This window comes from Octopus sinensis, linkage group LG4 (assembly GCF_006345805.1).
Source record: "Octopus sinensis linkage group LG4, ASM634580v1, whole genome shotgun sequence".
NCBI lineage: Eukaryota > Metazoa > Mollusca > Cephalopoda > Octopoda > Octopodidae > Octopus > Octopus sinensis.
This window is the reverse complement of record NC_043000.1, coordinates 154,846,050-154,858,145: the sequence shown is the minus strand read 5'-3', so window position 1 is coordinate 154,858,145 and position 12,096 is coordinate 154,846,050. Positions and strand designations below refer to the sequence as shown.

The 12,096-nt window shown below is 37.9% G+C and overlaps 1 protein-coding gene across 11 annotated transcripts in view; it reads left to right on the top strand.

Annotated features, from left to right (window-relative positions):
* The window catches only part of LOC115210354 (potassium voltage-gated channel protein Shaw), a 505,184-nt gene that overhangs the window by 349,402 nt on the left and 143,686 nt on the right, over nt 1–12,096 (top strand). The window lies entirely within an intron of this gene.

Sequence of the window (12,096 nt, the reverse complement as noted above, 5' to 3'; positions counted from 1 at the left end):
TCTGTAGGATCAGCATATGGTAACCCCACGTTATCCTATATAGTCTTTACAGTCATCAAAGTCTCAGAAGAGCAATTTCACACCATTTTCTTGTCTTACATATTGATGGCAAGTATGCTTTCATCATTCCAACCATACCTCTCACCAATGACATCTTAGTTTTCTCTCACACAGTCTCACACTCCTGAACACCTCATGTTTCTGATACATTTCAAGACATGTACAAGAAAATCTCTTCCTTTCTGCCTACCCTTAGCTAAGCAAACCCGTTATCTAACCCTTCTTCCCCCACCACCCACTTCTAACCATTTAGTAATGCTCCTTACTACCATCTTCCCTCAGGTTTTCCAAGCCAGTCCCTTAAACATTACCACCCTATCAACAATATCATTCCACCACCATGTCTCTTTTGCCTTGGCTGGGATTTTCTCCCAACTGCATTTCTGATTTATGGCCCTAAGCAGGTTGTTTCACAAATTCCCACTTGTCATGTATACTACAAATATTAAATCTTTCTCCCTAGCCATATGCATCATTTAGAATTTCTCCTCCCAGCTGTAATATGCATCATGGAAAACTGACATTAAACGTTAGAGGTTGATGATATATATATATATGTCATCATCATCATCATCATCATCGTTTAATGTCTGTATTCCATTCTGGCATAGGTTGGACGGTTTGACTGAGGTCTGGAAAACCAGCAGCTACACCAGGCTTCAATCTGATCAGAGGATGTTTCTACAGCTGGATGCCCTTTCTAATACCAACCAATCTGATTGAGCATTGCTCCAAATTACGCCCCAGGCCATCACAGAATAGCTGCCATGTTTCATTGTTGGCTGCAATCTTTTCACATCAAATTCTTGATCACAGATTCTCCAGACCCACGCTCAACCGCTGTCAGAAAATACAGCAATCTGGACTCATTGGAGAATATGACAGTGTCCCAAAGTGCTAATGGCCGCTCTACCATCTCACTGACCCAATTTTCTCTCTGTTTGATATTGGCTAGTCAAATAAGTGGCTTCCTTCTTGCTGCTCTGCCATAGGGATGGAAGCACTCCGTCGGTTACGACGACGAGGGTTCCAGTTGATCCGAATCAACGGAACAGCCTGCTCATGAAATTAACGTGTAAGTGGCTGAGCACTCCACAGACATGTGTACCCTTAACGTAGTTCTCAGGGATATTCAGCGTGACACAGAGAGTGACAAGACCGGCCCTTTGAAATACAGGTACAACAGAAACAGGAAGTAAGAGTGAGAGAAAGTTGTGGTGAAAGAGTACAGCAGGGATCACCACTATCCCCTGCCGGAGCCTCGTGGAGCTTTAGGTGTTTTCGCTCAATAAACACTCACAACGCCCTGTCTGGGAATCGAAACCGCAATCCTATGACCGCGAGTCCGCTACCCTAACCATTGGGCCATTGTGCCTCCGCTCTGTCGTAGTAACCAAGTTTGTAGAGATACCTGACAGCCGTTCTGGGACTGACATCAACATGTTCTACTATAACAGAGGCCTTGCAATGAGGATTATCCTCCACACTTCTCTTAACAAAGACAGCAGGGTGATGTGAACTCCTTCCCTGCTCTGGTGAATTGCACAATCACTCTATTAACTGTCAAAAGTGGGATCCCAAAATTTTCTGCGATTTTACACTGACTATGTCCACCTTCAGTTTGACCCACAATATGGCCTCTTTGAAATTCAGACAGTTCCAAGGCGTTTTTTTTTTTGTACATGGCATGATTAGACAGTCATATATAGAACCTGAAACATAAAAATGTCAATTAATAAAAAATATAAACCTTCACAAATCAGAATAAACATAAGATGATGTTTTATGAGGTATCTATTTACTTCTGTCATGTCTGTGTATATATGCACATATATATATATATATTTACATATATGTTTATACATATATATATGTATTATATATTTATATATAGGTGCAGGAGGTGCTGTGTGGTAAGAAGCTTTTTTCCCAACCACATGGTTCCAGGTTCAGTCCCACTTTGTGGCACCTAGGGCAAGTGTCTTCTACTATAACCTCAGGCCAACCAAAGCCTTGCAAGTAGATTTGAAAGATGGAAACTGAAAGAAGCCTGTCCTATATATATATATCTATATATATATATATGTATAGGACATATATGTCCTATATTTCAAAATGTGACCTTGTGTGTACCGTTGGCGATTTTTTTCCTCTGTCTTCCCTTCTCTGGATCTTTCCTTCTCCTATGTTTCCGACGAAGAGCTCCACTCGAAACATTAAACCCTCCTTCTTTCCTTCTTTCCTGAGCATCCAATAATACTATATTTGTTCCACGTCCTTGCGTTGTTGTGTTTTTTTGTGTTTTCTTGTTTGGATTAACTATATATATATAATATATATATATATATATATTATATATATATATATGTATATGATATATATATGTAACCACATGTGAATCCTTGACAATTTTATTTTCCTCCATCTTCCTTTTCGATTGGACTTTCATCTGTTTCTGAAGAAGAGTTTTGCTTGAAATGTTAAACCATCTTTCTTTCCTTCTCTGACCATCTGCAAATACTTTACATGTACCACATCCTCATGTTGTTAATTTTTTATGTTTGTTCTTTGTTTTTGTCAATTTATATATATGTATGTATTTGTGTGTTTATGTTTGTCCCCCTACTACCACTTGACAACCGATGTTGCGTGTTTACATCCCCATAACTTACATCACCATAGCATTAGCAGTTCAGCAAAAGAGGCCGATAGAACATGTGCTAGTCTTACAAAGAATAAGTCCTGGGGTCAGTTTGTTTGACTAAAAGTGGTGCTCCAGCATGACTACAGTCAAATGACTGAAACAAGTAAAAGAATAAAGAATACGTGTTTATATATACACAAATACACACACACACACACACACACACACACGTGTCTGTTTATCAGCTGTTGCTATCCACCTTAAAGTTGGCCTTTTGCCTATTTGAAAATACATCAAAACAATTCCAGTATTTTTCTATGTACAGAGAGAAAAATCATTTATTTACATTCATTTACATTTCCATGATGACCCATAAATTTCATATTTGCCCTGCCCATATTTTCTACATTTGTTTATATTTTCACTGAAGCCTATGATTTAAACTCTAGCTATTCTGACATGAAATTTATCACAGATTTTCAAACAGTCTGTAGTTTATCTATAGTTTTACTATGTCAAGAATGAGTGTTTGGGATTTTAGAAACTATAAGAGCAAAGTGAATTTTACAATCTATGGTATGTTAGCTTAAATATAAATATATATATTAATGATTGGAGAATAGATAAAGTACTGCCAAGCAGAATTTGAATATGTGAGAAAAATTTAATGTTGGAATTCCCATAGCTTATATTCTACATAAACAAATATAAATGCATTTTTTGTCATTTTGTACATAAAAAAATATTGTGATCATCTGGGCATGTTTCACAACTCATTGGCTGTTCATCAGAAGACAAATATCCTTGCTTTCTGTTTGCAAGGGGAACTATAGCAAATAGTGGAGGTGCAATGGCCCAGTGGTTAGGGCAGCGGACTCGCGGTCATAGGATCGCGGTTTTGATTCCCAGACCGGGCGTTGTGAGTGTTTATTGAGCGAAAACACCTAAAGCTCCACGAGGGTCCGGCAGGGGATGGTGGTGATCCCTGCTGTACTCTTTCACCACAACTTTCTCTCACTCTTACTTCCTGTTTCTGTTGTACCTGTATTTCAAAGGGCCGGCCTTGTCACTCTCTGTGTCACGCTGAATATCCCCGAGAACTACGTTAAGGGTACACGTGTTTGTGGAGTGCTCAGCCACGTACACATTAATTTCACGCACAGGCTGTTCCGTTGATTCGGATCAACCGGAACCCTCGTCGTCGTAACCGACGGAGTGCTTCCATCCATAGCAAATAGCTATTTATATCGAATACAATCTGGAAAGCACCTGAAATAGCCTGTGTAATTTGTGTGCTATGCATACATTGGCAATTTGATTAATTAAATAATGATTATTTATGTATATACTAGAGTATATACTAGAAGATTTGAGATAAATTTGATGTTGGAATACAAACATTATAAATTAAAAACTTTGTTGTGAGAATATTAACCAATATTCACTTCATATACAATAAAAAGAACTGAGATTGAACGTTTAGCTGTGTACAATATTTTAGTTTACTAAGTAATTTTTTCATCACTTGCAATGAGGTCTCTATATTTTGTGGGGATGATTTCATAAGACCAAAACTTGTCTGGAGTTGTCTCCCATGATTTCTGAAATAATAGGATAATTCTATTTTTACTTCACTTACAAATAAATGTGTTAACATGTGACATTATTGACCGAGGTTACTGTGGTATTTTCCATAGGCTTTTCTTTCCACAGATAAACCTTATCTGCTTCCCCCTTTACACTTTACATCATGACATTTCTGTAATATACGATCCCTATTGATGGTTTTTTTCTTTCTTTTTACGATCCCTTTTGATCAAAAACCTACCCCTCTTTTTTTTATCTCCCCATAAAGAAAATCTCTACTTTGTAATTTGTCCCATCTGTGTTCAGCCCTGTGTGGCTAATAAAGAAACATATTTTTACTTCATTTCTTTTAATAATCCCTTCAGTATATATGTTAACACTATATCAACAAGTTCAAATGAGTTGAGTAATGCATAATGTAAAAAAGACGGCAATAAAATATAAATTGGTTTTGGAATTCTGAGGCCACCAAAACTTTATGATTATCTCTCTCTTTCTCTCTTAGACAAAATTCAAGAAAGTATAAATTGCAATATTTATTCTTTCATTTGCTATGTTCACGATGGCTTTGACACTAGATTATAAGCAATACATTCATGGATTCAACACTTACAACAATTTTTCATTGTTTTGTGACCATAAATAACATAGATTAACATCCTTATTTTATTCTGCATGACTGATCTAGCAGCAGATGCCAAACCTGACATTTTATTCAATTGTTATTGTTAGTAAATGATACAAAAATGCATCTAACCAGTCATAAAAACACCTACTCTAAAAAATTGCAAATGGGGAAATTTTCAAAAAAAAATAAAAAATAAAAAATAAACAAACAAAGATAAATGAAATCCTTCCATCCATGCCATTATGAAGAGAAGGGTATGAAACAATATCATTTGCCAATGCATACAAACACTTATTGATGGTATAATCTAACTACACACGACACACAAACATGCAAACATACAGGCACACAAAAATTCCACAATTAGCATGCACCACATACTCTGAGACCATGCATATGCACACGCATACACAAATGCACCTAGAAGAGTTTAGCTTCATAACAGCAGTTTGGTAATCTTCCAGATTAATTTCAATATTTATAAGGGCTTCCAAGTGTTTTTGGATAGATTTTATTTTGCTGATTAATCTAAAATAGTGAATCTCTCAAATATTTTAAATTTGTGGCACTCAAGAGAATAAATACAAAATATTATGCATGCAGTTTGCATTGTTTACTAAAAAGATGTTTTAAAGTTAAACATTTAGACAAAAATATAGAAAAATGTTGCTTACCATATTTTATTAATCATGGGGCTTCATGGTTAAGAAGTTCACATCACAGCCACATGGTTTTAGGTTCAGTCCCTCTACACAGTACAGGGCTGAATCAGTAAATGGCACCAATGATCAGAAATAACTGTGGAATATCAATATCTGTCATTCTTCCTCACTTCCAGGGTGATTCACTTCACCTATTTCTTTATTACCCACAAGGGGCTAAACATAGAGGGGACAAACAAGGACAGACATAGGTATTAAGTCGATTACATCGACCCCAGTGCGTAACTGGTGCTTAATTTATCGACCCCGAAAGGATGAAGGGCAAAGTCGACCTCGGCGGAATTTGAACTCAGAACGTAACGACAGACGAAATACCACTATGCATTTCGTCCGGCATGCTAACGTTTCTGCCAGCTCGCCACCTGAAGTGATTCACTTCACCTGGCTTTGAAATATACTGTATCATTTAACCCTATGTCCTTATGTGTGTGTGTGTGTGTGTATATACACACAAACCCACATACATATACATATGACAGGCTTCTTTCAATTTCCATCTACCAAGTACACTACTTACAAGGCTTCAGTCAACCTAGATCCAATGTGCCACATTGTGGGACAGAACTCAAAACCATGTGATAGGGAACTGATCTTCTTAACCACACAGCCATAACTCTATGTCTTTTGTTGAGGAAAATTTTGATAATAAATTTTAATAAGATCATAATTTAGGAATTCTTCATATCTGAGTCATATACTCTTTTACTCTTTTACTTGTTTCAGTCATTTGACTGTGGCCATACTGGAGCACCGCCTTTAGTCGAGCAAATCTACCCCAGGACTTATTCTTTGTAAGACTAGTACTTATTCTATCGGTTTCTTTTGCCGAACCACTAAGTTATGGGGAAAACACACCAGCATTGGTTGTCAAGCGATGTTGAGTGCGACAAACACAGACACACAAACATATACGCACGCACACATACATATATATATATATATATATATACATATATACGACGGGCTTCTTTCAATTTCCGTCTACCAAATCCACTCACAACGTTTTGGTCGGCCCAAGGCTATAGTAGAAGACACTTGCCCAAGGTGCCACACAGTGGGACTGAACCCGGAACCATGTGGTTGGTGAGCAAGCTACGTACCACACAGCCACTCCTACGCCTATATATTTACAATATTTATATTTACACAGTATTTTCAGTTCAGTTTTTGTGTCTATTCTCATCTATGGTCGTAAATGTTGGAAAAATACCGAAAGAATACAACTGTGATTACAAGATGCCAAAATAGTATTCTTACAAATTCTCCTGGAAGCAACATAACTCAAAGATTTCAGAAACTCTCCTGGTTGAGCCATTACTTCGCTACACTGAGTGGCCACAGCTTTGGTACTACAGACATACTCTCTCTCTTTTACTCTTTTACTTGTTTCAGTCATTTGACTGCGGCCATGCTGGAGCACCGCCTTTAGTCGAGCAAATCGACCCCGGGATTTATTCTTCATAAGCCCAGTACTTATTCTATCGGTCTCTTTTTGCCGAACCGCTAAGTGACGGGGACGTAAACACACCAGCATCGCTTGTCAAGCAATGCTAGGGGAACAAACACAGACACACAAACACAAACACATACATACATATATATATATATATATATATATATACATATATATGACAGGCTTCTTTCAGTTTCCGTCTACCAAATCCACTCACAAGGCATTGGTCGGCCCGGGGCTATAGCAGAAGACACTTGCCCAAGATGCCACGCAGTGGGACTGAACCCGGAACCATGTGGTTGGTTAGCAAGCTACTTACCACACAGCCACTCCTGTGCCTATGTAGGAAAGAGTTGCAAAACAGATTCTTCAAGCCAAACTAGCCAGTAGGAGAATTAGTGGCAGACTAAGAATGAGATGGTTGGATAATCTTTATATATAAAAGTAAGGTTGTGTGCTGTCTGTCTCCTACGATTTAGATTCCTAACTACTCCCACATTTTGCGGTGCAGTTTAACCAAAACCGGGTATCTTATAGTCGTGATTCATATCAAGCCCTTCTGGGTATTAGCGCGCATCTACGATGAGTCTACGATTTGAAAAAAAATTTACCATCAATTTTTCCCATTTTTAATGCATTTTTGGCATATATAAGGGAAGTAACTCTCTAAAATTTTATTATTAAATCTCATAATGTAAAAAGCTACAGTAACACCCCCACTTTGTGGTTAGCCATATTGAGATGGCTATTATACTTTACATCTCTAAAAATGCTTATATAGTTATTTCTCTTACAAACACAAGCAACGCCGGGCGATACTGCTAGTATCTAATAAAAAGTTTAACAGAATGTCACTAACCTTTTTTGAAGAAGTTTCTCCCCGCCCCTAATGTGTGTGAGTGCTTTCATTTAATCTTTTGAAATGCATGTGCTCTTAGATACATATATATATGTATGTGTACTGTGTGTGTGTGTATACATGTGTATACATACAACGGGCTTCTTTCAGGTCAGTCGATCAAATCCACTCATAAAGTTTTGTTCAGCCTGAGGTTATAGAAGAAGATACTTGTTCAAAGTGTCGTTCAGTGGGACTGAACTCGGAATCATGTGGTTGGGAAGCAAGCTTCTTATGCCACACCCATGCCAGTAATGCAAATACTGAATTAGAATATATCTAATCAATCTATGATATCCTACATATCTCTATATATATCAAGCTGAAGTTGTCTGTGTATGGCAGGTTTGGTAGCCTTCAACTAACACTCTATCCTCCGAGACCCTTTGGCGCAAGTTGACCAAAATTGAGAGTATGATAGAAGAAGGCTTGCTCTTCATCTGTAGAAGAAAAAATTCAAATCAGACCATGTTAAGACCAAAAATTATTTACATCAAAAGGGTGCTTTTTTTTCTATGAAAATCCTTATTTTTTACGATTTTTTGACTACTGTGTCGCCATTTTTTGGTGTATTTCAACCAGAAAAATGTTCACTTAAAGAGAATAACAAGCTACATAATGCAAAATTTTTACTTTCCAAACATTTCAATTCTAAAGGGTCGAAACAAACCGAGCAACGCCGGGCGATGCTGCTAGTATATATTTATATGTAAATGCAGAATTTGGATATATGACCTGTGTTGTAGCCTGGAGTCATTTGTCTTTTCAGGTCTTTCACATGCATGTAATCTGATCTAGGATGACGAAGCCTAGGTCTGTGCCCCAGAGGCATTCTTCTGACCCCACTGATCACCTTTTTTGAGCCATGGCCATATAGATATTTTCTTGCTACTCCCAATATTGTTCTTGATGGCTTTTCTTCTGCTCATCCCTGTATTGCCCAGCGTTCCATAATTCTAACTCATGGAATAACTTGCAAACCTTCAACTGCCCATCTTGACTGGCAAATGCCTGATCTTCCACGAATTTCTTCAGTATTTAAAGCATTTCAATAATGTATGTATACACAATCATATAGTAAGTGCGTGTGTGTGTGGGGGGGGTGAGTGCATGTGTATGTGTGTTTGTTTATGTGTGTGCAGACTAGTAGCTATTGCAATTGAAGCAGGTACTGAGCACTTTCATTTTGCACAGTTAAGCTCCAAAACACATTTGAAGCATTACAGGTCATGTCTGTATGTACCAGGGGAATATAAAAAGCACCAAGCACACTCTGCAAAGTGGCATTAGGAAGGGCATCCAGCCTGTAGAAACCAAACCAAGTCAGACTGAAACCTGGTGCAGATCTCCTGCTTGCCACCTCTGATCAAACCGTAAAACCCACACCAGCATGAAAAATGGGTGTTAAATGATGAAATGATGATGATGATAATGATCACACACACACACACACGCTCTATAGGTTTATATTATATATTTTATAGTGAGAGATTGTTTCAGTTATAAACATTGAGGAATTTCAGTGTGATATCAGATTTGTTAAATATTGTGAGAATAATCTCATTGCTGGCTCATTATATGGCTACTAAAATATGCCCATTTATAATATTCGGCTCACAGAACGGCCTGCTGTGCTAACCTTGGATCTTAGAGTGACCCACTGTTCTTGAGGAGATCTATTGAGTCAAGTACATCAATACCAACATCAAAATAAAAATCAAATGGAAAGTTAAGACACTCGTGCCGGTGACACGTAAAAAGCACCGTCCAAACATGGCAGATGCCAGCGCCACCTGACTGGCATCCGTGTCAGTGACATGTAAAAGCACCAACTGATCATGGCCATTTGCCAGCCTCCTCTGGCCCCTGTGCTGGTGGCACATAAAAAACACCCACTACACTCACAGAGTGGTTGGTGTTAGGAAGGGCATCCAGCTGTAGAAACACTGCCAAATCAGACTAGAGCCTGGTGCAGCCTCCATGGCTTACCAGACCCCGGTCAAACTGTCCAACCCATGCTAGCATGGAAAGTGGACGTTAAATGATGATGATGATGATTTGGCTAAGAAATCTGAATGCTAAAGGGTTAAATTTCTATTGTTCTATGGTCACATGGGTTGAACAGAATTCAGTGCTGGAGATTTTCTACAGCCAGATGCCCTTCCTTTTGCCAAACTCTCACCTGTTCCCAAGTAAAGTAATTCTTCCTCCGAGCCAGACATGTTTTCGTGAAAGTTTAGGCATGAAGGGTATTGTTTGTATGACAGTAATGTTTATTTACAACTATACTATACTATACTATACTATACTATACTATACTATACTATACTATACTATACTATACCATCCATCCATCCATCCATCCATCCATCCATCCATCCATCCATCCATCCATCCATGCATGCATGCATGCATACAAGCAAACAAACAAACAAACAAACAAACATATGTACAACAGGCTTCTTTCACTTCCCATCTACCAAATCCACACTCAAGGCTCACTGATTGCCACAGGACTCTTGTAGGAGATACTAACAAGAAGCTCCATGGAATGGGACAGAACCTGAAACCATGAGTTTGGGAAACAAACTTATCAACCACAACATTCCCTTACATAAACACACACACACACTCTCTCTCTCTCGCTCTCTCTCTCTCTCACACACACACATACACACGCACTTATGTAATCAACTAGTGCCCTCCCCCAAATTTCCGGCCTTGTACCTATAGCAGAAAGTATTATTATCAACATACCTATTCATATATTTGAAAAATATACAAGCATATATATATGTATCTATATATTAAGGTGTGTGTGTGTGCACACACATATCTATGATGTAATCTCCAGGGATACAGGCATCCAGCAACAGGACCTCCGTAATGCCATGATGGACCGTGAAGTCTGGTGTAGCATGTAAATTCCATTGTCTTGACCACGGTCGAACAATGATGATGATGACATATCTATGCATTTATTAGATCCTTTAAAGGAAACAATGTATGTGTTTTGAAGACCTGAGAGACATTGGGTACATGTGTATAGTGACATATGAGTATATATATATATGTATATCTTTCATGCAACTATAATAGACAATCACTAGACTTTTTCAAACAACTGATGACTCCTTGGTTTGTAAAGCAATTTCAATCAACCTGCCAGCGACAATATACCCACCTTACTGATACACATATACTAATAAGTATGTGTGTGATTTCTGTGTATTTGTATACTCAGGACGTTCTAGTAATATAATGGGTTGTCCGGAAAGTTCATGCTGATTTTTAGAGGAAAGTAAAAGGTCAATAAATACTTGCCATTACCTAAGCTTTACCAGGTGCTCATGAACGATTGATTTTGATAGGCTGAGGCTTTCTGCCAATGTGGGTTATTCTCAATTAAGGACTTGATTTGGTAGTGGATGGTTTGCCTGATCAGTCTTTGTCAATAAGGCTACAATCTCCAGCTCGGAACCTTGTGAACCACTTCCGTACAGTTCTTTCTGATAAAGTAACATCACCGTAAACTGCGCATATTTCTTTGGTTGCCTGTGAAGCATTTTTCCCTTTATGGAAAAAGAAAAGCATCAAGTGCCGAAAAGGAACTTTCTTATCTTCCATTTTAAAGGGTTACAGAATTAACACAGGTTATAGAAAGATAAACCATCTTCCACGAAACTGTGCTCTAAATGGAGGTGTAGTCAAATCCTGTTTTATGAACTCAAACATGTTCTAAAATAAGTCAAAAGGTAAGCTACTATAAATCGGCACGAACTTTCCGGACAACCCAATACTTATTATACTATTTCTCTTTTACACTTTCTACACTAGTGTACTATAATATAGCTGTATCTAAGGTAGGTTTCAGTTAGCAGTGGCTCAGACCATGATCACCTCAATAGTAATAATATAGGCTATATGTTATTTGAATATCCGGAGACATAAAATAATGTTGTTGTTGATGGTGGTGGTAGTGTTGATGACAGTAATGATGACAATGACAGCCTTAACATAACAGTAAACCTCACTTAAATTTCAGTGTGCCACTTTATTTATATTTTTAAATCTTTATTTTTGTTTTTGTTATAGACCAAAAAG